We start from the raw sequence: 27,500 nt of genomic DNA, 5'->3' as shown, positions 1-27,500 counted from the left end.
AACTGATGACAGATTCTCATTAGCTTGTCCTGGGGAGAAATTGTTCTCTCTATATCATCTTTGCTTTCTTTTTTTTTGAAGTTTTTATCATTTAAATAGCCCTTGATTTTTGAAAATGATCTTACATGCAGTGTGTAACACAGCTCTAAGTGAAGTGAAATATCCAGCTAAGGCTTAAATCTGAAAGTGCACCTATAAAAAGCTTCTGGACTTCCCTCATGATACTGTTTGTACCATAAACTGTAAAATATATGGACGTAGTATCCGTGACGTCACCCATAGGTTTGTGAAGAGCGCAAAAGAAGCCACAAGTAGGCACGGCCAACCGTCGCCATTTTGTTTGCGCGTCATCGCACCCACAGCGGGATACCAAACAAGGGTAAAGAGGCGGAGATTAAGAGAAGCTAAAGACACCTGCTGGAATTTTGCTTGGACCTGACAGACAGACTTTACTTTGGGAGAAACGCTTATTACTTTATTACCTGCGACTCGTTTGTGTTCTGACCATATGTGCTTGGTTGTACACTATATCCATAAAGTGTTTAGACTTTTAAAAACCCTGCTGTAACACATTGAGCCACTAAACATTGTTCTTATAATGTTTTTCAGCAGTAGGTAAACGCGAAACACTTCAAATATATAGTCTGTGTTAGTAAATGCAAGGCTATTGATGAACTCCAGGCATAACACTGTATGACAATCCTTCAGATGACTGTTCTAGAGCCTACAGCTAATCTATCTATCAGATTCTGGAGTGCATTTCAGCTCTAAAGAACATTATAAATGATAAATGATCTCAAATAATACAAATACATTTATGAAGATGGAATATACGTATATAATTTCACTCACCAGGGAAACGGAGGCCATGTGAATGGTTTGTAAGTACAATTAAATGCACACAGCATGCCATATCATCTGATAATTGCAGGAAATAATCCTAATAGGCAACTGACTGTGTAAAGAAACATTAACCAACACAAAAATGTCGAGTTCAGTGGCTAATTAGCTGTAATCAGCCGAGGTGATGAGACAGTGAGCAGCGAGACCTAACTGTCTCTCAAGTGGCCACGCCCTTAATTATGCAGAATTAATATATCTTTAAAAAAAAGAAACAGATGAGTTATAAAAAAAATTCACCCCCTCACAGTTGTCATGAAGGTTAATCATGACTATATGCACCAAAACCATCTTTTTTACCAGCCTGTAAGCATGTTTTTTATCAGCTGTAAAAATGGCCAATTTCCCATTGCAGTCAGAAATGACCTGGGCTTCCTGGAGCCAGCCCCCCAAGGCGAGTCAATGAATTGCAGTTTTAGTTACTTCCGTATTGCTTCCCGAGGGAGAGTGGGAGGTTGCCGCTTGGTTTGTACCCATTTGACTATTGTCTGCTTGACTATTCTTAATAAAACTGCATGTTAAATTCTCAACTCTGTTCTACCCCGACTCCCCATTCATTACACCAAAAAAGGGATCTCTTTACAGCTCATTACATTTTACCTTATATTTATGTAACGATGCTAAAGACAAATTGTCAACCATGTACTGCTGTTCAATTGACATGAACACAACAATATTTTAGTTTCTTTCTTTTTTTTTTTTTTTTTTGATTAGCTCAGACAAAAACTGTAGTGAGAGGTACAGAACCAGTGCCAGTAGTGCAATAGGGCAGTATTACACTACTACGTTACTGTTTCTTTATATAATTAGCACTTCTTGTGTACAGTACCTCTTTCTGTTGAATTGCTGAATGCCTCCTCAATTGTAAGTCGCTTAAATTTAGGTGTGCCAAGATACACAGGCAGGAGATCACTGATAACCAAATTGAATCCTGTGGATTGGATTGAAAATAGCGTTTGCTGGAATGGAGGAAGAGTATATACAATATAAAGCAAAACTCTAAGCAGGTGGAAGATATCAGGTATTGGTCAGTGATTACAAAAATTTGAATGTGTCTAAGCCAGGTTTCTTAAGAAATGCTTAAGTTTTCTAAAAACGCAATTTATATTGTCAACACTAATCTTATATCTAGATAAAAACTAGCCAGATTAGGGGAGGGATCTATTGTGAAAGACCTCTGGTATTTATAATAATTGAATGGTAAATTCCTGAGGAAAAAGCATTCGACTTTTTTTTTTTTTTTTTTTTAGAGACAATATGAACAGGGATAAGTCTACTGACAGTAAATCATTTCTCCTGGAGTGACCAGAGGTTAGGACTAAGAAATTAACAATGAAGAGGGGGAGCGAGAAGAAGACTGTCCATGGAGAGCATCTATATCTAAAAACAATCTGTCAAGGAGGCTGTTGCAATCGGATATTGGAGAAAGAAGTCTTACTAAGCAACTGTGCTGGATAGATGCTGAGCAGATAAGATGATCCTCTAGCATAATGCCAAATCCAAGTTTGGCTAATGATTAGTTCCACCAAATGTGATTAGTCCAGCCATCCAAGCGGCATGTACATGTGCGAATCAAAAACAACAGCACAAAAATTAACAAAAGTAGCAACAGGCACTTTGGGACGCTAGAGAGAGTAAGTGTAAACATTTATCATCAAATAAACTGGTGTTTCTTCGGTTGTGGACACTTTTGGTATCAGGTTATTGTTTATCAGGGGGATGTAAGGAATTTTTAACATTTGTAGGTGGTAGTTGTTGATAACTGTATATGCGACCCAGGACGACAAAAAACATAGGGGTCAATGTTCTGACATTGATATATATTACATAATCTGAAAGCTGAAGTATAAAATTATGTAGAGTTTATTGAAACAGGGGAATATTTTAAAATCTGGAATCTGAGGTTTTAAAATATCGAAATATTTAAAAATGGTCTTTAAAGCAACACTCACTCACATATCTTTGAAAACAGGGTTAAACAGTTAAACAGTTCAGTTTTAGCGTTTTTGAATCCATTTGGCAGATTTTTGAGCTCTTTTAGCTTAGCTTAGCATAAGTCATTGAACCAAATTAGATCATTAGCATTTTGCTAAAAAAAACAGTTTTGATAATTTTCCTATTTAAAGCGTGACTCTTCTGTAGTTATAGTGTGTGCTAAGACTGATGGAAAATTAAAAGTTGATTTAAAAATTTTCTAGACCGAGATGGATACACTGCAGAAAACGCTTTTCTTACTTAAATTTTTTGTCTTGTTTCTAGTCCAAATATCTACAAATTCTTACATCAAGAAGCATTTTCTCAACAAGCAAAACATACTAGCTGTGTCCCAAATGGCACACTATACACTATGCACTCATGCACTATGTACTCATGCACTTACACTCAACAGGATAGTATATGTATGTAGGGTCATCCCAAATGGCACACTAATGTTTTTTTTTCTAAGCGGAAATTCAAACCGTTTTCCTGATGACGTTTGACGGTTGCCAAATCAGTGAAATAAACAACTGAATTATCAAATAATATCTGCCGTAAGTACTGCCGTATTCACCATCGGGAGGCGCTATAATCACTCTCGTAGGAGAATTTTGCTTTCACCATCCAAAATAAATAAAGTTATTCAACATGTGCGCTCGATAGCTCCGCCCCTTCCGCTACGTAAGCAAACCTGCGTTCGTTGAGTGCGTGAAGTGTCCATCATTACACACTTCATTTTAGCAGCTAAATGAGTGCATCATCCGGGTAATTAAAGTGCACTTATTATTTTTAGAGTTTTCAGTGTGAACACACTACTTACACTATTCATACTACAAAATGGCGTAGAATAGTGCATAAGTATGCGATTTGGGACGCAGCAACTGTCTTGTTTTAAGAAATGATAAGCCAAAATTAAGTGAGTTTTTCCTTAAATCTAGCAAAATAATCTGCCAATGGGGTAAGCAAAATAATCTTGTTTTTTGATTTGTGGTAAGATTATTTTGCTTGAAGGAAAAATTCACTTCATTTTGGCATATTATTTCTTAACAAAACAATATGTTTTGCTTGTCTAGAAAATGCTTCTTGATTTAAGAACTTCTAGATATTTGGACTAGAAACAAGACAAAAAAAATCGAAGCAAAATGAGCATTTTTTGCAGTGTAGGAACTATACTCTTATTTTGACGTAATATTCAAGGATCTTTGCTGCTGTATCATGGCTGCAGCAGGCACAATGACATAACTCAGCACTGTAATGATATGTTTTCTAGCTGAGGACTATTTTCAGGCACTGCAATAAAAAAAAACTAAATGGAAGACACAGAACATGAACAATAGCATACTACTGAAGACAGCAAAGACGATGAACATTTTGATAAGGGGATTAAAAGAAGGATTACAATTTTAAATGAGTAGACAATTATCAAAAAGGTTGCCTTCGACTTCTAAATATACGAATTTTAAATATACAGTATGAACATGGATTTCTCAACACACTTATTTCATATCTTATTTTAAGTTTCTTCATGAGAACAATACGTGTGTTGTGAGTCGCTCTGGACAAAAGTGTCAGCTAAACTAAAACTGCACAGGCTCATGCAATGAGGAGCAGGTCCAGAGGAGCACGGCCAGCCGGTCATCATCCAGAGGTACATTCAGCTTCCTGGAACATGCATGTGTGATCCAGGTTAAGCAAGTGAGAGATGCAGTGGTGTGCTCATGGCAGCGGTGACTAGTGCACAATAAGCTCCATATGTGCCGAAGCACTTGCTGCCAGAAGAGCTGTTTTCTCTTGGTCACGTGCTCTCTCTCTCTCACTGGATGGTTACCAATGATAAGAAGGTCAATGTTGCAATAATTAAAGTGTATGCAGTTTCTTAGTCACTCAATCCAGTTTAAAAATGTACATTTTTATTTTGTCACCACATACATTTGTTTAGCCATGCAAAAAGCTGTAAAATAAGTGTTTATAGAAACTTTATGAGTGATCTGAGGGTGTAGGTAATGAAGAAAAAGTGTTGACACATTATTGTCATATAGGTTAATATGTTTTATGGTGAAACACTAACTGAGAAAAGAAAATCTCAGATGTAACTGGTCTGTTTTTAATATCAATTTTGATCTGTAACTTATTCTTCAAGCTAAATTCTACATTGTAATCCAAACATGTTTTTGCTTCTTTCACTCTTTCCAGAGTTTTGATTTTTGTGGAGTGCTAAAACATAAATGGATGAGACGCTATTAAAATGGCAGGCGCACTGCGTAATTCTGAAAATCGAATTAGCAAATGTTTTACGATTCCGTAGCCAGGTTGGTAAAACCCAATCATATGCGATTCTGTCTGGCAGCCCATGACAGATTTCATGTTCAAATCCATATAACCCCAGTTTTAACAACCATGACGAAGCCAGCTGTTATCGGTCGGCTCCCCCACTGTCTACTTTCTCATTTGCTTCCACTATCTTGACAATTTCAATCGCTGGAATCAAAGCAACAGCGATCGTTCAAGAAACGAAGCCATGACATAAACTAAAGCAGAAGTTGCAATGGTTTTGGCTGTGAGATGGGCTCCATGATCACTCAGCCAAACAATGTTAATAAAACGAATCAAGAATATTTTTCAAACAGATTACACAATAAATAGTAGAGTTCTCAGCCATAACCGAACACAAGAGAGCATGAGGTTTTTGGGGAGAACTTTCCACAATGATTCAAAATGTTCATGATATACAGTAAACTACTAACAGATAAATCCTTAATACGTTATGGGATTTGCATCTCCCTCTTTTAACATAGTCTTTAGAAAAATAATAATAATAATAATAAAAACTACAATTAGTCATTCTTAATGTATCCCCGCCACTCCTACACCACCCAACCCCTTCCGAGCTGGTATCGAACTGGCAACCTTCCGCATGGGAGTCGGTTGCTCTAACAAGGAGGCTAAAGACCATGGCCTCTAGTGTCTGTCACTAGAGCACCTTCAGAGGTCAAAGGAGTGAGGTTTACCTGCACAGCACTTACTAGCTGGCCTCCGTTACATTAAGGTGTGTAAATAGTCATAATTTTTTGTGACAGAGTCACACCTGAAAATTTCTATATTCCAGGGCTGTAGGCTTGGGTAGTGTCCAATTAAGCCTCCTCTCTATTTTACCTACTATTACACTGAATAATCAAAAAATTTATGGCGTAAGGCTCAGACAGCGTCACCAAACTGTTGGTTTGTGCCTGAACCGTTCAGAATACCAAACACTAATACTGAAACAATAACAAAATAACACAAGCAGACATGCACACACAAATCAATTAAATTAAATAACACCGCCTGAACAACTTTTAATAACAAAAAAAAGTGCAAATAGATCCATAACAGTCAACCAGAGTTGAATTAATGTAAACAAAAGTGTTGCAAAGCAATAGTCCTAAACAAAAACTTCTTCTTTCCAATCTTCTTTCCAATATTTTTTAAACGTAAAGCAAATAATAAAATAAATAAAAAATGCCATTCGTAGTTGTTTAATTGATTCAGGTAAGTGGCATCAATCTAGTCAATATTTTTCACTAGAAAAACTAGCATGTTTGTGCTGAAAACCCACTCCGATGTTGTGCTTGTGGCACAGACGTGCAGGTACTTTCGTGCTGCTTCTGACATCTGGGCAGCATTTTTCCACTAGAGAAGTGGGTCCTCACCTTCTAGAGTAACTGACTCCAAACAGTAGGCTGTTATTAGTGCCAACTCTTATTATTTCACCTCTTTCTTTCTCCTTCACGCTATCCTGAGATGACTACACATGCACATTTTTTGGCATTAAATAAATTATACTTATACATCTATAAAAATGCATGCTTTTTTGTGACCATATATATATTGGTATTGAAACTGATACTGTTGCTATTTTTAGATCCCGCTGTATACCATATTACCGCCCAAACCTACAGGGGTATGACTAATTTTAGGCTTGAAATGTTTTCTAAAACGAGAAAATGATGTAGGGCAGTGCTTTATTTCATTCATTCATTCATTTTCTTTTTGGCTTAGTCCCTTTATTAATCCGGAGTTGCCACAGCGAAATGAATTGCCAACTTATCCAGCACGTTTTACACAGCGGATGCCCTTCCAGCTGCAACCCATCCCTGGGAAACATCCATACACACTCATACACTACAGACAACTTAGCCTATTCACCTATACCACGTCATTGGACTGTGGGGGAAACCGGAGCACTCTGAGGAAACCCACACGAATGCAGGGAGAACATGCAAACTCCACACAGAATGACTGATAGTCTGCCCTAAATTCATTCCATATGATCGGAAGTGAAGAAAAGTCATTTTGAGGGGAGAGGAAAGGTTATGTATTTTGATTAAAGATAACGAGGACAAAATGTATTTATATTAAAAAAAAAATGAAGTGCACAAAGATACAACGTGTATAACAAGCACTGATATATACTGTACATATAAAACAGGAAGAGTGCATTTTGATTTAATACCGACATTTCAGATTTCAGTTGGAGCAGCATAGCAGTAAAGTATTGGTGTAGTTCTAATTAGTTAAAACTTTCCAAATGTCATTGTAGCCACTCACTATACGTGATATACTACACAGTTGCATTTGGTTAACGTCTTGACATTCTCATATGTGAATGTGATTATTTGCACATACAATATGTTTTCAAAAGTTAAAATTTCTGTCTGTCTGTACTGAAAAGGAACACCACCATTTCCAAACTAAATTTATAAAGATGTGGAGGTGAAAGTCTCTACAGCTAAAAAAGGACGCCTCAGCCTTGCTCTCGCTGTGCTTATATTGCCAAATTGATTGCAACGAGCATCAGCTGCCCAAGCTGACGCTGCCAACTCATTGGAATTTCATTGGTCCATTGACATACTCTTTCAGATGATTGGCTATCTGAATGAAATCCCCATAGTGGAAGTTTTTTCACATAGCATTAAAGATCCCCTTTCGAAGGGGAAATGTAACAAACATGTCTTTCAGTGACACTTACTGGACACTTCAACAAAAAGACCTGCTAACTGCAACTTGGTATTGTCATAAGTCTTTTATGAAAGATCCAAAGATGTAAAACGAACACATCACCCAATGACCATTGTATCGAACCAGTTATGAAAGCATGAGGTAAATGTCATTGCGACTCCTATATTGTACTTTCTTCCTGCAAACAGAGGTGCCCAGGTAGAAGTTGTCCAACAAACTCAATCAACCCAACAACCTCAATCAACATATAGAAAGAGATGTTCCATTGAAAAGCATTAGGGGATGTGTGACAGATGAAACCTGGCTTTCAGCTGTGATTGTGCAGAACTCCACTGTTCCCTGGGGACTCTTGCCATAAATGCAGCATTATTTATTGTGTGAAACCCTCCACGGATTGTGTTGCTCATCAGTCATGCCTGTCACTTATGGGAATGGACGTGATATGACAGGATGTGGAAATATGGTCTTCAGATCCACACTCAATCCTTGAGCACTAACCGTGTGTGTAGAAAATGTTGATACCTCTCGTTTAACAGGCTACATTCATGAAAGTTGAACATGAACGTCGCCAAAGCAGAATGAACCGCCAATATATCCAGCACATTTTTTATGCAGCGGATGGCCTTTCAGCTGCAACCCATCACTGTGAAACACCCATACATTCTCATTCACACTCATACACTACGGTGTTGTATGATGCAAACAAAAGTGAAGCCTGTGGGGTAGATGTTGCAGGGTAGTTGGGGTGTTTCCATGCCGCCCCTAGCAAGATGCCACCCTGGGCGATCGCCCACATTGCTTATGCCTAAATCCGCCATTACCTGGATGTAATTCACATCTATTAGGGACCACTGTCATCAATATAAACATCACAGGTGTTTTAACGGATCAGACTTGTTTCCGGGTGGACTGTTTGAGATTTCTGCACATTGGAGTCGTGGAAATTCTGTATATTTAAACCAATTAGAAGATGACTGAGGATCTGCTGAAGTGTTTCCAGAAAAGTGTGCCAAATGCATCAGACTTTTAGCCACATTTAGTCTATAGGTGGTGCTTGGTGTGCCGTCTTGAGACTTGGTGTACACCAACGTTTGGATGGTGGCGGTCACGCTTCTTAAATGAACAGAGCAATTGCAGCAGAGTTCATTATAATCGAAAGTGTGAAAACACCCTCAGCCAACATAGGCTCATTCTGAAAAGCTTTATACAAGCCCTATATACATTTCTGGAGACTGTGAATTATGTAGCCAGAGGAATATATGTATGATCATTAAAACAAATGCTACAGTCGGTCGGTATATGATGCCGTTCCTTTTCGTGATTACCAGCTGACCGACTACCTCTGTATGGACGGCTTTTTTGCTGTTAACAATTTGTCCTGCAGCTCAACACGTACATAAGAGTATCTGAGATGCAGAGCAGAGTCGATTGTGACGACGGGGTTCGAGAATGACAATGAACAGTTCCAGAAAGCAGGTAAGACAAAAAAAAAAAAAGTAAATAGTAACAGGGTGAGAATGTGGTCAACTCTTAAATCTTAGTACAAATCAGGGGGCTTTTCTTTTTCTGGATTGCTTTTCAAAACATTGTCGGTTGGGTTAAGAGAAGCGGGTGGGTGCTAAATTGGTGTTTTTGAAAACACTATCTGTTGGGTTTAGGAAAGGAGGTGTGTGGAATATCAGTCGGTCAGTCAATCAGTCAGTCGACAGCGGCCTCTGGTGGATTCTCTGGCAATAAGAGCAGCTGCAAATGGCATTTGCGAGAGAAATTTGAGACCTCAAAAAGTATACACAGCGGCCTCTGATGGATTCACGAAAACAAAAACTGAAAAAACGTAACTCCTTGGACAAATTTGATGCTCTTCAGAAATGTATATAAGGGTGCAGAATCCAAAGAGCCTGTATTCCCCTCAGCATACTGAGCAAAAATCCAAAACAAAAGTGACACTCTCCTCCTGAGACTCTTCCCTACTTCTGGAAGCAGTTGGTTATTTCGGTAGCGGCGCCGTGAGTTATAACCAATTCATGATGCGATTGCTGTGGTTGGAAATCAAAGCAAAGATGCTAGTTATTGTTTATTAAGGCCTTTGACTTACGGACTGTGGCTTCGTACGGTGGGTTCTTGCACAGTTCAGCTCTCACAATCAGCCTTGTGCCCCCAGTACTCGACATCACCACAGATCCTAATTAAAAGCAGACACTGGGCTGTATTGTCTGCTGTAGAGAACACTGACTCTATGCAAGATGTGAAGAGCGCGGTGGGACCTTTATACTGTTTATTGGCCTTTATAGAGCTAAATATCTGGACTTATTCTCTCTCACACATTGCTTTTCTCTCTCTTTCCTGAAGAAACATGTGCCGCCCATGTGCACGCGCGCACACACAGTATACAGTCTGCTGTGCATTAGACAGGCAGATGGGATGGGTTGTCAGCCAGGTGGGTATTAAAGGTGTTTTTCGGGACGTCAGAGTGCATCAAAGCCTTGCACATTCCTGCAGTGCACATTAAATGTAGACAGCGTTTATCTTCACTTACAGTGGAACAGAGAAAGGCCAAGGAATCCGTCAGCGCAGAGCAAATTCTGATGGAAATATCTGGGGTTCTGGCTACTATGAAAATGTAATAGTGCAAAGAAAAAGTTACATTTTTAAAGAGTGTATCGTGAGGTATAATATTTGAAATAAAATATATATATTTTTAGTTTTGAATTTTTTCACTTGACTATGAAATATATTAACTTAAAAATAACTAAATTTTAAAATGCTAATGCTGAAGTAAAGACAATTTGTATGCAATAAACACTTTATTTAATACTGAGATTGGATTTATTGAAAATATTAATTAACACATTCAAATTATTTCTTATTTTTCTTTATTTCACTTATAATAATATATAATATACATTTTGCACCTTCAAAAAAACCATTAACTTTTAGCTTAATGAACTTAATGAACTTTCAAAAAACTTCTCAATGTGTCTAACTTTTCTAGTAGTGTTTCCAGCAGAGGTGGGTAGCAACGAATTACATTTACTTCCTAACATTTACTTGAGTAAAATTGTTGGGTAATGTGTACTTTGAGTACATTTAAAGATGTGTACTTTTACTCAGGTAAATTATTAGAGAAAAATCATTACTCTTACTTCACTACATTTGGCAGTGTTCCTCCCTTACTGTCAAATGATAATAAATATGATTCATATGACTTGTGTGGAAATATTGCAAAGCGCCACATTGGAGAGGTTGTCTCATGATACAGACTGATTTGACATGGCTGCCATTTTAAAAGCGAAAGCGAGGCTGAGGTGGGAAGAAACCAAGGTAGACTGCTATAGATAGATTTCATGTGGCCGTTATTTTAAAAGTGAAAGCGAGGCTGAGGGGGGAAGAAATCAATATACAGTAGACTGCTATAGACTGATTTCACATGGCCACCATTTTAAAAGTGAAAGTGAGGCTGAGGGGGGAAGAAACCAATATAAACTACTATAGACGAATTTCACGTGATCGTTATTTTAAAAGCAAAAGCGAGGCTGAGGGGGGAAGAAACCAATATAGACTGCTATAGACTGATTTCATAGATATATACATTAGATGTCGCCTACCCTTTTGTTGTCTATTGGAAGGAATGCGTCAATAGAGCCGCCATTTTGGAACAGGGTAGCGCTCCTTTGAAATGAATGCGGGACCAAGCTGCAGTGGAGGACTGTGACCATCTAGAGCCAGAGAAATACACCTATACACACATGTATGATCGGGAGTTTTCCTGGATGTTAGTATGCAACTTTTTATTTTTTTTATTACGAAAATTATAATTTTACATCACTTTTCTACTTTGATGGATCAGGGATCGCACTAGCATTCCTGACCAAAAGCTTGTGTTTGTGTGTACAGAAATGTACTATCCACCCTCCTTGTTAAATTTGATCTAATCCGAGTCCTGAAACACACCTCCTCTCTCCTGCTTTCACTTCTCAGGTTGACGGAGGGAGCGATTCATTTGTGAATGAATCTCCTCTATGGACGACTCGTTCACTAGCCGACAATAATACAAGTTTTTGGCAGCGCAGCATCTCATTGTCATATTTCTTTTGCATTGTTTGCTGATTTTATTAAACAAAACTAGCATAAGCCGAGTATTTAGTGCGAGTTGGAGCTACTTTGTCATATAATGAATGCAGTAAGAGACTATTATCATCAATAACGTGACCTGTTTAGCACAAAAGTTCAGAACATAAAAAAACGTAAAAAACTTAATCTTACCTATGAAATGTTCTGCCTTTGTGCTTTGTTTTCTTTGTTTGCTCGTTACTACACCCGTGGACAGCGCTAAAGTCCCGCATCTTCAGGTAGTAACACTGTCTTGACTAGTGCGGTTGAATGCCATTTGTCCTGGGAGCACTGTACCAATGTGGCGGCGCTATTGATGCATGCTCAGGGTCCCTATGCGATATCTAGTGTATATAAATATGGACTGATTTAACATGGCCTCCATTTTAAAAATGAAAGTGAGGCTGAGAGGGGAAGAAACCAATATAGACTGCTATAGACTGATTTGACATGCCACCATTTTAAAAGCAAGGATAAGGTGGGAAGAAACCAAGAAGTATGGCCTGGAGTTACAAAGGAACGGCATACGTGATAGCGTATTGTTGTGTACCTGGCTGTATATCTTATCAGCGAATAGAAGTGACACATTTATCGTTTCGCTGCTTTCCGAATGACCCGAATGTCTGTTCTGTATGGATAATGAAAATAAAAAGGTATTTCAGACCAGTTAAATGTCGCTAGTTTGCTAACATTTTCTTTCCCAAACACACGTTTTAGATGCCATTCATCAAACTCAAGTTAATGAACTGATTCTTTCACTATATTAGACTTGTCACGATACTGATGTTTGGTACTGAGATAAATAAAATTAAAGCTTTCAAGCGTCCACTTGAGTCACTTTTAAGATTGTTAATTTTACTTTAACTTGAGTAAAAAATTCTGCAAGTACTTGAGTGTAGATTTTGCCTACTTTACCCACCTCTGGTTTCCAGACAAATCCAAATGAATACACATGACTCCTGATAACACACTGAGGTCTTCTGAATCCCTATGCAAGAAATAGAACATTATTTACAACACCATTACCTTTAACGCATAGCTCCTGACAATTTTATGAATCATATAGGCACAGTTTGAGCTAAAAAAAAAAAAAGTCTTGATTGACAAGCTGCAGATTAGATCAGTGATTGGTTGAGAAGAGCTTCATAGAGGTTCTCCTAAGGGTCAAAGTTTCAAATCACACCTGCTCCCCTTATATTGTTGCTCTCGGCAAGTGCAAGCCAGTCCAGACAAGCAATAAATGAACTTAAATAGTTATTTACAGCCCTCTCTACATTCACAGGAAGACTTAGTGAGATGAAGAAATTCGCCTGGTTTATTATTTTTAATCCAATTAATAATACTACACTCGTAGTTAAAAACTTAAGAACGTTTTTAAGCTTGAAGTGCAAAAAGGAAGTGCTGCCAGCATTTGCTTTCAAAGTCACTTTTCTTTGAAGAAATACAGCGATGTTAAAAATACACACAGAGCTGGTATTCTTCAAGCACAATAAGAGCTGACGTGGTGGCTAACATGTTGAATAATAGCTTTGTCCCTGATGCGTATCGCTTTCTGAAATTTCATCGAGTGAGGAATTTGAAGATGGAGCTCCAGGTGGAGTTGAGATTGGAATGCCATACATGAATCTTCCTTCGAATGTCATTTATAGTATGCATTCGTTCCACACAAGTGCTGTGGTGAGGTTAAAGCATGCTTACGTAACAGAACAAGATGCTGAAATAAATTACCAATCCAGAGGTATTTGAATTTCATGTTTAAACCAGTTCTAGACCTTTATCAGGCAATTATTGGCAGTATTTTAAGCCAGAAAACAATTCAAAACATCTCTCTTTTTTTTTTTTTTGCAGCTGTAGGGATTGAGTTTCAGGCAGATTACGGGTATCATCTGTCCTGACCTTTTGGCAACGGCAAAAAGGAAACAGGCTGTCGTCGGTTACTTTGGTTTGTTTGCAGTCTAAAATGAAACTTGCAATAATGAACTTCAGATGCCATTGGAAAGCTAGGTGCGCTGGCACTGCCAAAAATGCTGAGGTGGCACTTTGGTTCGGCGCAACACATATCCACTCACTGAATTATTATTCTCTTTGGGAAATATCCTCATCTGTGTCTAAGTAAGTATCGGGTGCGACGAGAACAATGGAGAGGAGACATGCGACCAATCTGCTTCCATTTAGAAGAGAGCGTTTGGCCTGGAGATAAAGCACTCCCATATGACTTGTTCTCTTCTGCCTTAAAGTTATTAATTGGAAGCGAGTCAGTTGATTGTGATGTTCCAAGAGCTGTTGGTTGCTGATGGTTGAGCCAGTGAGGAGAGAACTGCTGCGCTAAGACCTATGGACACCTCATTTTCTAATTTTTATTTTACATGAAAAATAGGCACACTGAGGTGTAAATCGTGTTTAAGCAGTGTCTGAATTATCCTACAATGATAACACAATATTTATTGCTGACGAATCAGACTTTTTTGTTTGTGAAAATTCATTTAGCACATGCTTTAAATCAATTAAGTAACAGAAAGACAGTAATGGCCTGTGAAAAAAAAATGGTACAGAGGAAGTAAAAAGTAATGAAGCAAAATATTTTTAATTGTACATGTATTGTTCAAATATGTAATATTTTTGATATTTAGTCAAATCAAATTTGGTCCAAACATGCCTACAGGAGAATTATCACCAATTGAGTGCAGTTTTAATGAAGTAGTAATAAGAGTTTAGTAACCTGTATAACACACACAGTTAAAGTCAGAATAATTAGAATATTTTTTTTTATTTTTTTAAATTTTTTTTCCCAAATGATGTTTAACATAGCAAGGAAATTTTCACAGTGTGTCTGGATATATTTTTTTCTTCTGGAGAAAGTCTTATTTGTTTTATTTCCGCAAGAATAAAAGCAGTTTTTAATTTTTTAAGAAACATTTTAAGGTCAATTATTCGGCCCTTTAAGCTATATATTTTCGATGGTCAAAACATACCATCATTATACAATAACTTGCCTAATTACCCTAACCTGCCTAGTTAAACTAATTAACCTAGTTAAGCCTTTAAATGTCACTTTAAGCTGTATAGAAGTGTCTTCAAAAATATCTGTCATCATAAAAAAAGATCAAATAAATCAGTTATTAAAAGCATTGTGTTTAGAAATGTGTGGGAAAAAATCTCTGTCAAACAGAAATTGGGGAAAAAATCAAAAAGGGGGTTAAATAATTCTAACTTCAACTGTACATTTTAAATATTATATATATAAAATGTTAAGTACATAGCTTAAAATGCAAGAAATTCTATTAACTTTAAAGAGTTCTTTACACTTCTGTGTGATTCTGCATGATGTTTTAGATACTTCCAAGAGAAATAACCTTTTAAAAATATAATAGGCATTTTAAATGCGAAGCTATAATGGGTTAATGCGCAGCATTTTATATAAACATAGTAGTTTCTAAAGGGAAATATGTCAGCTTGTGACATTAAAAACTTTACATTTCTTTAACGACAACATAGTTGTCCACATAGTACTGTAGTAGACTATATAAACTACCTGACAAAAGTCTTGTCGTCAATTCCAGTTGTAAGAGCAACAAACAATAACTTCAGTTTTAGTTGATCATGTGAAAAAGTGGCAAAACGACACTGTAGAACTGCATCCCAATCATTACAAATACTGCAGAAGACCTATTGGAACCTGCATGAACCCAAGATTCTCAAGGTAAAGGAAAAATCTTGGTTTGGGGTTACATTCAGTATGGGGGCACGTGAGATCTGTAGAATGGATGACAACATCAACAGCCTGAAATATCAAGACATTTGTGCTGCCCATTACATTACAAACCACAGGAGAGGGCAAATTCTTCAGCTGGATAGCGCTTCTTCTCTTACTTCAGCCTCCATATGAAAGTTCCTGAAAGCAAAGAAGGTCAAGGTGCTCTAGGATTGGCCAGTCGAGTCACTAGACATGAACATTATTAAGAATGTCTGGGGTGAGATGAAGGAGGCGGCATTGAAGAAAAATCCAAAGATTCTTGATGAACTCTGGGAGTCAAAGCCACTCCAGATGACTTTATTAATAAGTTATTTAAATCATTGCAGAGATGTGTGGATGAAGTCCTTCAAGCTCATGGGAGTCATAAACAACTTTTTCCACTGCAGCATGACTTTATATTCTATACTGTACATTATTTCTGTTAATTGACAATACTTTTGTCTAAGTCAGACCTTGCTGTCCTAATTAAATAATTAAAGAGCAAAGTATGATTATATTTTGTAATCCAGAGGCCTTTGCCTTTCATATAACCCACTTCTGATTCCAAATGATCAACAGCTATTATTTGTTGTTCTTAAAACTTGGATAGGCTACAAGACTGTCAAGTAGTGGAGCTGCAATCAAAAGTTATTATCCCCCTTGATCCGCAAGACATTCTGCTGCCATGAAGAATGTTTTACTCAAATAAGCCCAATTAAAAAAATAAAAAATAAAAATTCTACCAGAATCTCTTTAAACATTCACGTGCAAAATTATTCAACCCTCAAAAGTAAATTGTGAAAAAATGTTTTATTCTTGATAAGTTTCGATAAATGCTCCCTGGGGACGGCATGGTGGCTCAAAGGTTAGCACTGTTGCCTCACAGCAAGAAGGTTGTTGGTTCGAGTACCGGCTGGGTCAGTTGGCATTTCTGTGTGGAGTTATCCTTGTGTTGGCGTGGGTTTCCCTCACAGTCTAGACATGCGCTATAGATGAATTGGATAAAGTAAGGTGGCCATAGTTTTCCCAGAGATGGGAGGCGGCTGGAAGGGAATCTGTTTTGTAAAAACGTGCTGGATAAGTTGGCGGTTCATTCCGCTGTGGCGACCCCAGATTGATAAAGGGACTAAGCCAGATTAGAGATTGTTATAACAGATTGCTTTAAGTTGTATTGCGATGAGTGTATGATAGGGCCTTTAGTGTGTGTCGTCAAACCGATAAAGATGTTTTCTCAGTTTGTTTGTGTTTTTCTATTTGCATTTAATTTATTTTACGTAGAATATAATACCTTACACGTTAAAACAAAATGCAAAAGCAAGGTTCAGGGAAAAACTAACATATTAAACATATAGCCTGAAATTCCTGATTAGAGAATCAGATCATTAAACAATGACACAAGATAATGAATAATTCATAGCGTTTGTTCTTTGCAAATCTTTTAAAAAGACACCTTGACGCTATGACTTTTTTCAGACTCTCCAGCATAAATCAGCATTTCAGTAATCAGATCATCCATTCATCACATATACACACATACCACAGAGGCTGATTTATCACCGCTAAACCTCCTTCAGTGCAGTAAACAATTAATCAATTAACTAACTTACTTTCGAATACATTTTTCATCTCTTACAAAAACACACAAAACCACCAAGAGAAAGGCACTAGCACATGACACTACATCTCCGACGTTATTTTGCATTTCAAATCATGGGTTGCAAAACTACTACAGCCAAATGTATGTTATAGAAAAATATGAAACAAATTTTAAAAATTAGGAAAAATAAAGAGAAGCAAAAACAATTGAATTTTAATTTTATTGAAATTTTCTAGGTTGTGCATTTTTTGCAATATTTTGCTTAAATTGAATTAAATATATTAAATATATGTTTAATAAATCTGTTTTGTTTGAACACACAAAAATACCTTGCCTATACTCACTGAGAAAATGGATAGAAATATTTATTTTCAAAATGGGGAGTACTCATTTATGCTGAGCACTGTATATGATCAGACTTTAATTAAAGATTACCAAAACTAGCTTTTTTCAATGGGTTAACCTGCACAGATTATTTATTTACTTTAATATATGACCAAGCAAAATAAACGTTGTAAATTTTGATTTCACTTGGACTTTAAACACTAAACTGTCACCCTCACTGTTTAACATATGGATTGCTGTAGCAAAGTAGTGCTTTTAGACTTTTTTTTTTTTGCAAATGAATAACTGTTTTTCAGTAATATCTATCAAAAAAAAAAAAAATTAAGCTTTCAATCGTTATATAGTTTGTCATGATTGCTTTGTTCAAAGTACAACACTAATTTAAAAATCTAACTGCAAATGGTCCTACAGGTTTTCTAGTGGCAATAATGGCCAACTCCCATTGAGTGGTACAATACACTTTTATGCCCATTTCCACTGTTAAAAGGCACCAAAAAGCAACTACTTTTGGGGTACCCTTTTGAAAAGGTACCTAGCACAACAAAAGGGTACAAAAAAGCGTTGGATTACAGACATACGTCAATAGCCAGTACACATTTTTTAACGCAAAGCGGAGACATTACACCCTGTTAATAAATACATACAATATTGAGCCATGATCAAACCGAGCTTAAAAAAACCTTGTCGTTGTCTTGATGAACAGCCACAAAGCCAAGAAAGAATCTACCCTATGCCCTGCAGTTGTTTACAAGGCCGTCTAAAGCACGAGCAGTTTCATTTTCTCAAGAGAGAGAGAGAGAGAGAGAGAGAGAGATTGCGTGTACATCTATATTTGAAATAACAAACATCTTGAGCTGATGACAATATTGTGCTCATGATTATTGAAGTGCTTCTAACATCTGATCCCTGCAGAAACAGATAAACGCAAGAGTGACGTGCGAAAAAACAAAGGAAAAGCTTATTATTAATAAAAGCTAAATAAAAGCTTAATTAATAAAAGCTAATTATTATTATTATTATTATTATTATTATTATTATTATCACCTAGGAATGACAGAATTACTTATTAACAAGAGGCTACATGTGCTGCTGAAGATTACAGATGCAGATGAGAGGTTTGCGCTTACTGGGCTATATGTTGCATGTTCTTTTTGAACCCAAATAAGGACTAAATGTATGCTGTGTGTAGTTTCTCTGTAATTGGTAACATATCAGAGACTGTAAGGGTCTGTATGTGTTCATATATGTTGCATTTATTTATTTATTTGATATAATTGCAGTAGGCTATTTCACACTATAATTAATCTGCAGTTATAATCAAATCATGTTCTAGAAAAGTTAATAGTGAACATTTAATCACAAGTAATTATTTGTATAAAGCATCTGTTTTGTGAGAAGTGCTTCTCATATGATATGTGAACAACCCGGACAGCTTTACTTTGGCATTGCCTTGAGTGAGAATGACGTCGACTGAAACTTTGTCGTACAACATTGGTACCCTTTTGGCAGTTGAAATGCAAGCCTGAAAAGGTTGATCCGTACCAACCCGTACCGTACCACTCAGTGGAAACGGGCATTAAATAGTGTGTTTTCAATCTATTTCTCTTTCTACATAACAAATAACAACAATAAAATATGTATTTATAGGTCTTAGACCTTTCCAATGATAAATGCTTTGTCTTGATTAGGATTTAATGGCAAAAACGTGAGGTTAAACTCATATTGCAGCAAATGAAAAAGAACGATACTGCAAATGTGCACTGATCATAGCCACGAATACAATTCGAAACCAAAACTTAAGAACGGTACAGTAATATGTGCTATACAGTCATACAAACCAAAACATATCTTCAGACATGTTTAATATTATCAATGGATAAACTGTCATAAGATTAAGACACCTCCTCATGCCAGATGTTCTTTAAAGTTAATTCAAAGCATCAAGGGTGTAAGATAAAGGTGTTTAATTGCATTTCCAGCGGGTGTTAAATTGGTGAAGCGTGAGCAGATCTGTGCAAACAGTGAAGGAGTGGGACAGATTTGGACAGTGGAGACAGTGCTCCTAAATGTGGATCCTGCCACATAGATACCCAGGCCACATAGAGACAGAGAATGGACCACAGACCACAGAAACATGCAATTATCCCAAACAAGGAGGACCGGCCAAGCTCTTCCCACTGCGATGGACAACAACAGCACACATACGTGAGCATGAGTGAAAACACACACACATACAAGTGCAGCGGCTCTAAATCATCACCTCTATAAATGCCTTTCAGAATTATAAGCAAACAAACGAACGAGCACATGCGGTAAGGCAGCTTTTAGGAGGTGACCCGACTGAGGACCAAAACGATTGTAGAAAAAGTAAACAACATGGTTACAAAATTAAAAACAATGAAATTTGTTATTAATATATAGAAATTGTATAAAAATTGTATCAGAGGTTTAATGGAATATTATTCTGTGAATAATCACAATTAACTGTTTGAATTTGATTCACTAGAAGAAGAAGAATAACTAAAGATATCTTAAAACCTATTTCTATGGTCTGAATTGTCCGAAAACAAGAAAATATCCAGTGAGCGGCAGTTCTGTAGGCGCAAATGCTTTGTTGATGCCAGAGGTCAGAGGAGAATGGCCAGACTGGCTCCAGCTTTTAGAAAGGCAACAGTAACTCAAAACCACCTGTAAAACCGAGGTATGCAGAAGAGCATCTCTGAATGCACAACACGTCCAAACGTGAGGCTGATGGGCTACAACAGCAAAAGATCACACCGGGTGCCACTCCTGTGAGCTAAGAACAGGAAAATTAGGCAACAATTCACACAGGCTCACCAAAATTGGACAATAGAAGATTGGAAAAACGTTGCCTGGTCTGATGAGTTTGATGATTTCTGCTGCGTCGTTTGGATGGTAAGTTCGGAAATTGGCATCAACAACATGAAAGCATGGATCCATCCTGCCTTGTATCAATGGTTAGGGCTGGTGGTGATGGTGTAATGTTGCGAGGGATATTTTCTTGGCACACTTTGGGGCCATTAGTACCAATTGAGCATCGTATCAACATCACATCCTACCTGAGTATTGCTGACCATGTCCATCCCTTTATGAAGAGTGTACCCATCTTCTGATGGCTACTTCCGGCAGGATAATTACCATGTCATAAAGCGTGAATCACGGGTTTCTTGAACATGACGATGGGCTCACTGTACTCAAATGGCCTCCACAGTAACCAGATATAAATCCAATAGAGCACCTTTGGGATGTGGTCGAACGGGAGATTGGCATCATGGATGTGCAGCAGACAAATTTGCAGTAACTGTGTGATGCTATCATGTTAATATGGAGCAAAATCTCTGAGGAAAATTGCCAGTACCTTATTTAATCTATGCCACGAAGGATTAAGGTAGTTCTGAAGGCAAAAGGGGGTCCAAAGCGCTAGTGAGGTGTACCTAATAAAGTGTCTGGTGAATGTTTATAATAATATAATATAATATAATATAATATAATATAATATAATATAATATAATAATAATAATATAATGATTTTTATTTATATATACTTTTTTGTAATAGCAACAACTGACAGCTATACACAATTCTTGAGGTTTTTTTGGGATAACTTAATTGTTTTATGTTCAATCAACTTTAAATTAGTAAAAACCAATAAGGTAACTTAATTCCTTTATGTTGTCTCTACACAAATCAATTGTGTGGAACCCAGCATTTTTAAAGTGTACTTACACATGTTAAATTGGAAAATACCTTATTTATTATGACTAAAGTATATATGTTTTAGTGTTATTTAATTCACATAATTACAGTATAAATCTCAAATTAATAACCTATTCTGACTGAGAAATTACCCGTAAAAAGTCAGGACAACAACAATTTTTGTTGCTTTAACTTATTTTAATAAGTCAATCAGGTTTTAATTACAAAACAAAAATAAGTTATACAACGTTTAACTAAGTATTTTTGTCAGTTTGATTGATGCAAGTTGAGATAACCACAAAAGTTCAGCTGATTCAACAACAAACAAAAAAATAATAAATAAATAAATAAGGCAGCATTTTTTTTTTACAGTGAGGTAGACATTAAAAAAAGAATATGCTTTATTTATTTATTTATTTATTTATTTATTTATTTATTTATTTATTTTATTCAAGGCAATTTATTTGACATTTACACCAAAAGAAATGCTTCCTGTAAAAATGTTATAGTATTTTTTTAAATTTAATTGTTTAAAAGGATAATAAAATTAATTTTTGAAATAATAATCAATAAAAATTATCTAAATATATTATATAAATATCACAATATCAAATATTAATAAATCAATACGCAAATAAAAAGCCAGTAAAAAACTAGTTTTTAATATTTCCACTTAAGACCAGTGTACTCTGCTTTCTTCTCCTAAATGCAGCAATAAATAATAGGTTTTAACAATATAAATATACCTAGCATTCAGTATTGTTGTTTTTTCTTGCTGTCTAAAACCAGCGGCAGACAGAAAATCTGGCTTGCGGACAGTTTTTTTGTCGACAGCCTGTGAACATATGTAGTCATTCCTCAAATACCTGCACATACCCTCACCTTCTGTGATGCCCATTTGTGTATCGGTATGACATACTGTGTGTTCAGATGCTGAGGATTACCGGGTTTGTTTCATCAGGCCTGGATGACGGCCAGTAATATCTGGCGAAAATGCTTTTTTCAGCAGGGTTCGCTCAGAGAGAGAGAGAAGGGAGTTAAGTGATCAAAGACAACTTTTTTTCTTTTTCCTGGAGCTCCACATGCTTTAAATAAGAGCGTCTGCCCACAAGCTGGACACTCGCGCATTGGCAGAACACGCCAAATAGTGCACGAGCTGCTTTCTTTATATTCAGATTCATCAATGGATGTTTTTGTCTTTATTTGAGCGTGTTGTGGGAGAATGCATTCCTATCTGATGGTTTTTTTCACATTGTATTGTTACAGAATGGAAACAGTGTACAGTTGAAGTCAGAATTAATAGCCCTGCTGAAATATTAGCCCCTCTGTTTTTTTCCCCGATTTCTGTTTAACGCAAAGAAGTTTTTTTTTTTTAAACATATAAAAGTTTTAATAACTAATTTTAATAACTGATAAAAACTATCTTTGCCATGATAATGTACATAATATTTTACTAGATATTTTTCAAGATACTAGTTTTCAGCTTAAAGTTCTGTCCTAAAGACAATCCAAAAATATATTGATGAAAGCTAATAATATTGACTATAAAATGTTTTAAAAAAACAAAAACAAAAAACTGATATATATATATATATATATATATATATATATATATATATATATATATATATATATATATATATATATATATATATATATATATATATATATATATATATATATATATATATATATGTGCATATATGTGTGTGTGTGTGTGTGTGTGTGTGTGTGTGTGTGTGTATATATATATATATATATATATATATATATATATATATATATATATATATACACCACTGGCCATCACATATTTTGACAGGCAGGAAAGACAGCCATATCACAATATTTGGACCGAACATTTTGATTGGAGGAACTTATCTAGTACTTATTTTCCTTATACAAAAATTTTGAATGCATTAAAATATATTTGCAAAACTCAATGAATTTAATGACTCCTTTCAAGATGTGAAGAGACTTTCAACCAGCACAAAAATAGTTTCTGAAGACAATCATCTTTAAGAAGGAAACACTTCCTCATGACCGATCCATTTTAAACGAAATCCATCATCTTCATCTCTTTGATTCTAGGTGGATTTATAAAATGTATGTGTGACTGACACTGCACAGTTTCTGCACTATTGAACTACAACATCAATCTAAATGAAGCTGTTTTACAGCTCTTTTCGTCTGATATCACAGTTCTTCTAATGTGGACTCTGTGTCCTGAACTCTGGTGGACAGCCAGTTCTGTCCAGAGGCTCAATCGCTCCACTACTTCTCACCTTTTTTTAAGATAGAATTTCCTCTGAGCGTTCAATGTGTCTTCAATTACTTCAATTGTCTCTGTCGCCATGTTTGATGAACACAGACTCGGAGCTCCACATGCTGATGAGTGGAAGCAGAAATGCTGGTGGGTTTGAGACGTTGTAATACTATGAAACTTATATTATCCGTGAGGACTGAATACACATTTTGGTTATGTGTTTTATGAAGTGTGAGTGTGATCTTAAAGGGTCATAAACCCCTCTCTTTTGTTTCAGGTTCACCTCAGAATTTAAAAAAAAATGTTTCATGATGGGCGTGGAGCGCTGCGAGCAGACGGAGAAGTGGGCGTGGCCGGCAGAGCAGGGGAAAAAGAGGGGAGCGAACAAATGTTGTCAATTGGCTCATGAAATGATACACAAACTGTGAGGAGACCCTTGATTTTATAGTTTACAAAGTTAAATTGCCAAGAATCAAACATTAATTTCATGTTCTGCTACATTCGCAATTTCATATACACATACATACAATTTGTTCTTTCATCATAAAGATAATTGTGTTTATATAAACACTAAATAAGGAGGACTTCTCCCCTCCTCAATCCCCGGGTCTGATTGCAGACACGGTGGATAGTAGTGCAGCAGGTCTTCAGCCCTGTCTATTTCAACAATTAACCCTGCCGGTAATCTGAAGAATTTTAAACATAGGCCAACACAGCAGCACAGAAATAGGGATGTGTATGAATCGTAACAAACTCAACTGATAAAAGACAAAAGTCTGGCATTCTCCAATACTCATACAGCTCTCCTAAAAAAAATGCTTGCTGCACACCAACAGCTTAGCTGTATCAGCCTGGACAGCATCGTGCGGAAAACCCAAAAAACAAACCTTGTGAATCATGGAAACAAACCAACACAATCTCACGGCAATTCGTAACTTTTTCATTTAGTGGCTAATTCGTATAAATTCGTACGATCTAATTCGTACAATTTAGTACGATTTGCTTATCCCCCAATGACGGTTGGGGTTAGGGGTGGGGTCAGGTGCCACGCCTCCTTTTTAAAATCGCACCATTTCGTACGACTGAACTCGTACGAATTCGTACGAATTAGCCACTAAACTGGCAAAACGTAAAATACTTACATTTTCTCGTGAGATCAGGCTGAAACAAACATACACAATCTTTCATGAACAGATAAATACTTCTTGTCATTGGGTCTCACAGCTTGACAGGTCTGCCTTGCCTCCAGAAAGGATGTGCTCTTATAACTAATTAAGAAGCAGGGTCTTCTCATAGGATAAGAAATCTCCGCTATGAATAATAAGAATCCAACGTGTGTCACTCTACTAGCAGATTCGCTCTACGCCACCGATTTTGATCATGTCCCAAAAATAAATTTTAAACCCAGGGCCCTGTTTTTCAAAAGGTTTAATCCAGATAAAATTGATCCGGATTTAGTAATCCTTTTTTTGCGATCCGTGTTCAAGTAATCCAGCTTACATTTTGAGCCAGTTTTTCAAAGCATCATCGGATTGGATCAATCTGATCTGGATAGGAACTTTTCAGGATCACTAAATCTGGATAACCAGTGCTCAAACAAGACAGGAAATCCCAATGTAGAACTATAGATATGTAAAGAGCATCAAGTAGAATAGTCAGTGCATGGTCAATTTACACTGAAAAAAAATGATGTCTGCAAAACAGTTGCAAACTATTTATTTGTGTTGAATTTAAACAAATAAATTAAATTTAATAAAATTCTACTTAATTTGTTTGCCAGATGAAGTTGTGCTTCTGCCTTTTCAGTCTCTTTTTGCAATTGTTGAATGTGATTTCAAAAATCAGTGATTGTCATTCTTAGCATTTTTTTGGTTATTCTGCAATCATTGCTTGTGTCACTAATAAATATTCTAAAAACAAAAAATGTTATATATATATATATATATATATATATATATATATATATATATATATATATATATATATATATATATATATATATATATATATATATATATATATTTATATATATAGTGACAGAATTAAATTTATTGTTTTTGTTCAATTTTGACAGCTGTTTGGGGGGATTATTTTATGAGGCCAAACTCTTTCTACTTTTCTGAAGGCCTATACTGAAAGCCTGAATATATTAAATTCTACCGAATCACTGTAGCCTGATGGATAAACAAATACAATTAAACCTTCTGAATAAATAGAATATCTTGAAAGATACTGCATGATCCAAATATTGTATTGTTTGATACTTTTTTAAAGTTTTCATTACATTTTGGGCATGAAATCCACCCTGAATCCACCCTTCTGATGGAATCAGTTTAATCTAGATTTTTTGGATCAAAGTGATCCAAATGCTACAAAAAAAAGGTCTGAAAAACCCAAACTTAAGGTTTGATCTGGATCAAAACCAAGATTGGATTGCGATCTAATCCAATTATGTAATCTGTTTTTTCTTTTTCTTTTGAAAAACCCTGATCCAATCTGTTATGCAAAATCCTAGTGGATTACTTTTGAAAAACTGGGTCCAGAAGATTAAATTAGCTGACAAAAGCTCAAAATTATTCAGTTTTCTCCACAATTAAAGCCGACAGGTGTCAACGTTGTCTTAAATGATACTCAACACACACAAATCTGTTAAAAGTTTAAAAAAAAAGTACTTCAGGGTGTCTCGATCCTTTAAAGTTTAACACCATTTTGGCCATCTTTCATTGCAATATAGTGTAATCAGCAGTTGATGGAGGCCTCACTGACAAACTTCAAATCTACATTGATAAAAAGAGATAATATGAGAAGAAAAAGAGCAAAAAATTAAATAAATAAACAGGAATTTGTATACATATAATTCTATAACTTCTACAGGTTGGCAACTAGCTCTTTACAACTCTCACATGGTAATCCACTGAATCCAAGCAGGGCTGCAACTGGTTGGTAGCTGGATGGGAGACCGTATGGGAAAGCTAGGTTGATGCTGAAAGATGTGTTAGCAAGACCAGCAAGGGTTACTCAACCTGCAGTCTTTGTGGGTCCTAACGTCCCAGTATATTTATGGGGACTCTATACCGCTTATTGAACGTTAAGCCAGGTCCTGACTGTCTGTGGTTGTTAAAAATCCCAGGACGTCCTTTGAAAAAGGTTTAACCCCTGCATCCTGGCCAAATTTGCCCACTGGCCTCTCTCCATCATGGCCTCCTAACAATCCCCATATCATAATTGGGTTCATCATTCTGTCTCCTCTCCACCAATCAGCTGGTGTGTGCTAATCACTGAGCCGGCCACAGAACCCATTATTTACCGGATATGTTTTAAGGTATAGTACCAACATCAATTGTGTCACTTCCATTCATAAATTCTCTTCCATGTCCTTATGGGATACTAAAGTGTCCAGTTTTTGCACACTTCAGAATCATGTAAACATTCCTTGCCAATTGTTCTTTGAAAACTCTAAATTTGGACCTTCTGTATTGCTCCGCTTTTATAAACGGTCAGAAAAAGAGGTCAAATAAAGGTACAATTTAATGGCACATAGTAAATTATGGGGAGGTTTGGATCTACAATGAGATTACTTAATTGGTTTTGCAGGTTTTGCAATGAACCTAAATTAGCAGCATTGTCCACACACTCTGTGGTGGGTCCAAAGATCATGATCTCAGTTTGACCAGGTTTAACTGAACCATGCTGTGTGCCATACAACTTTTGACCTTCCATCCAGACACACCAAATGTGACCTAAAAAACAGTTCTCTCCTGGTCTCCGAGATTTGTATATCGTCAGGATAGAAAATATAAGATAATCCACATCTCTCAAAAATCAAAAAAAAGATCAAAACCCTGAGGAAATCCACA

The 27,500-nt window shown here is 36.4% G+C and overlaps 1 protein-coding gene and 1 long non-coding RNA gene across 3 annotated transcripts in view; both read right to left on the bottom strand.

Annotated features, from left to right (window-relative positions):
* Positions 1-27,500, bottom strand: part of znf469 (zinc finger protein 469) — a 467,804-nt gene that overhangs the window by 40,760 nt on the left and 399,544 nt on the right. The gene's annotated exons all lie outside the window — the stretch shown is intronic.
* The window catches only part of LOC147837882 (uncharacterized), a 6,032-nt gene continuing 2,173 nt past the window's right edge, over positions 23,642-27,500 (bottom strand). The window contains exons 2-3 of the long non-coding RNA XR_015526638.1: positions 24,820-25,553; positions 23,642-24,561 (exon numbers count right to left, since the gene is read on the bottom strand). This is a non-coding gene — a long non-coding RNA (uncharacterized LOC147837882). The remainder of the gene's footprint in view (positions 24,562-24,819; positions 25,554-27,500) is intronic.

Source organism: Danio rerio, chromosome 25, assembly GCF_052040795.2.
Source record: "Danio rerio strain M-AB ecotype USA chromosome 25, GRCz13ab, whole genome shotgun sequence".
In the NCBI taxonomy this organism is placed as follows: Eukaryota; Metazoa; Chordata; class Actinopteri; order Cypriniformes; family Danionidae; genus Danio; species Danio rerio.
The sequence above is the reverse complement of the archived record's forward strand: the minus strand, read 5'-3'. Positions and strand labels throughout refer to the sequence as shown.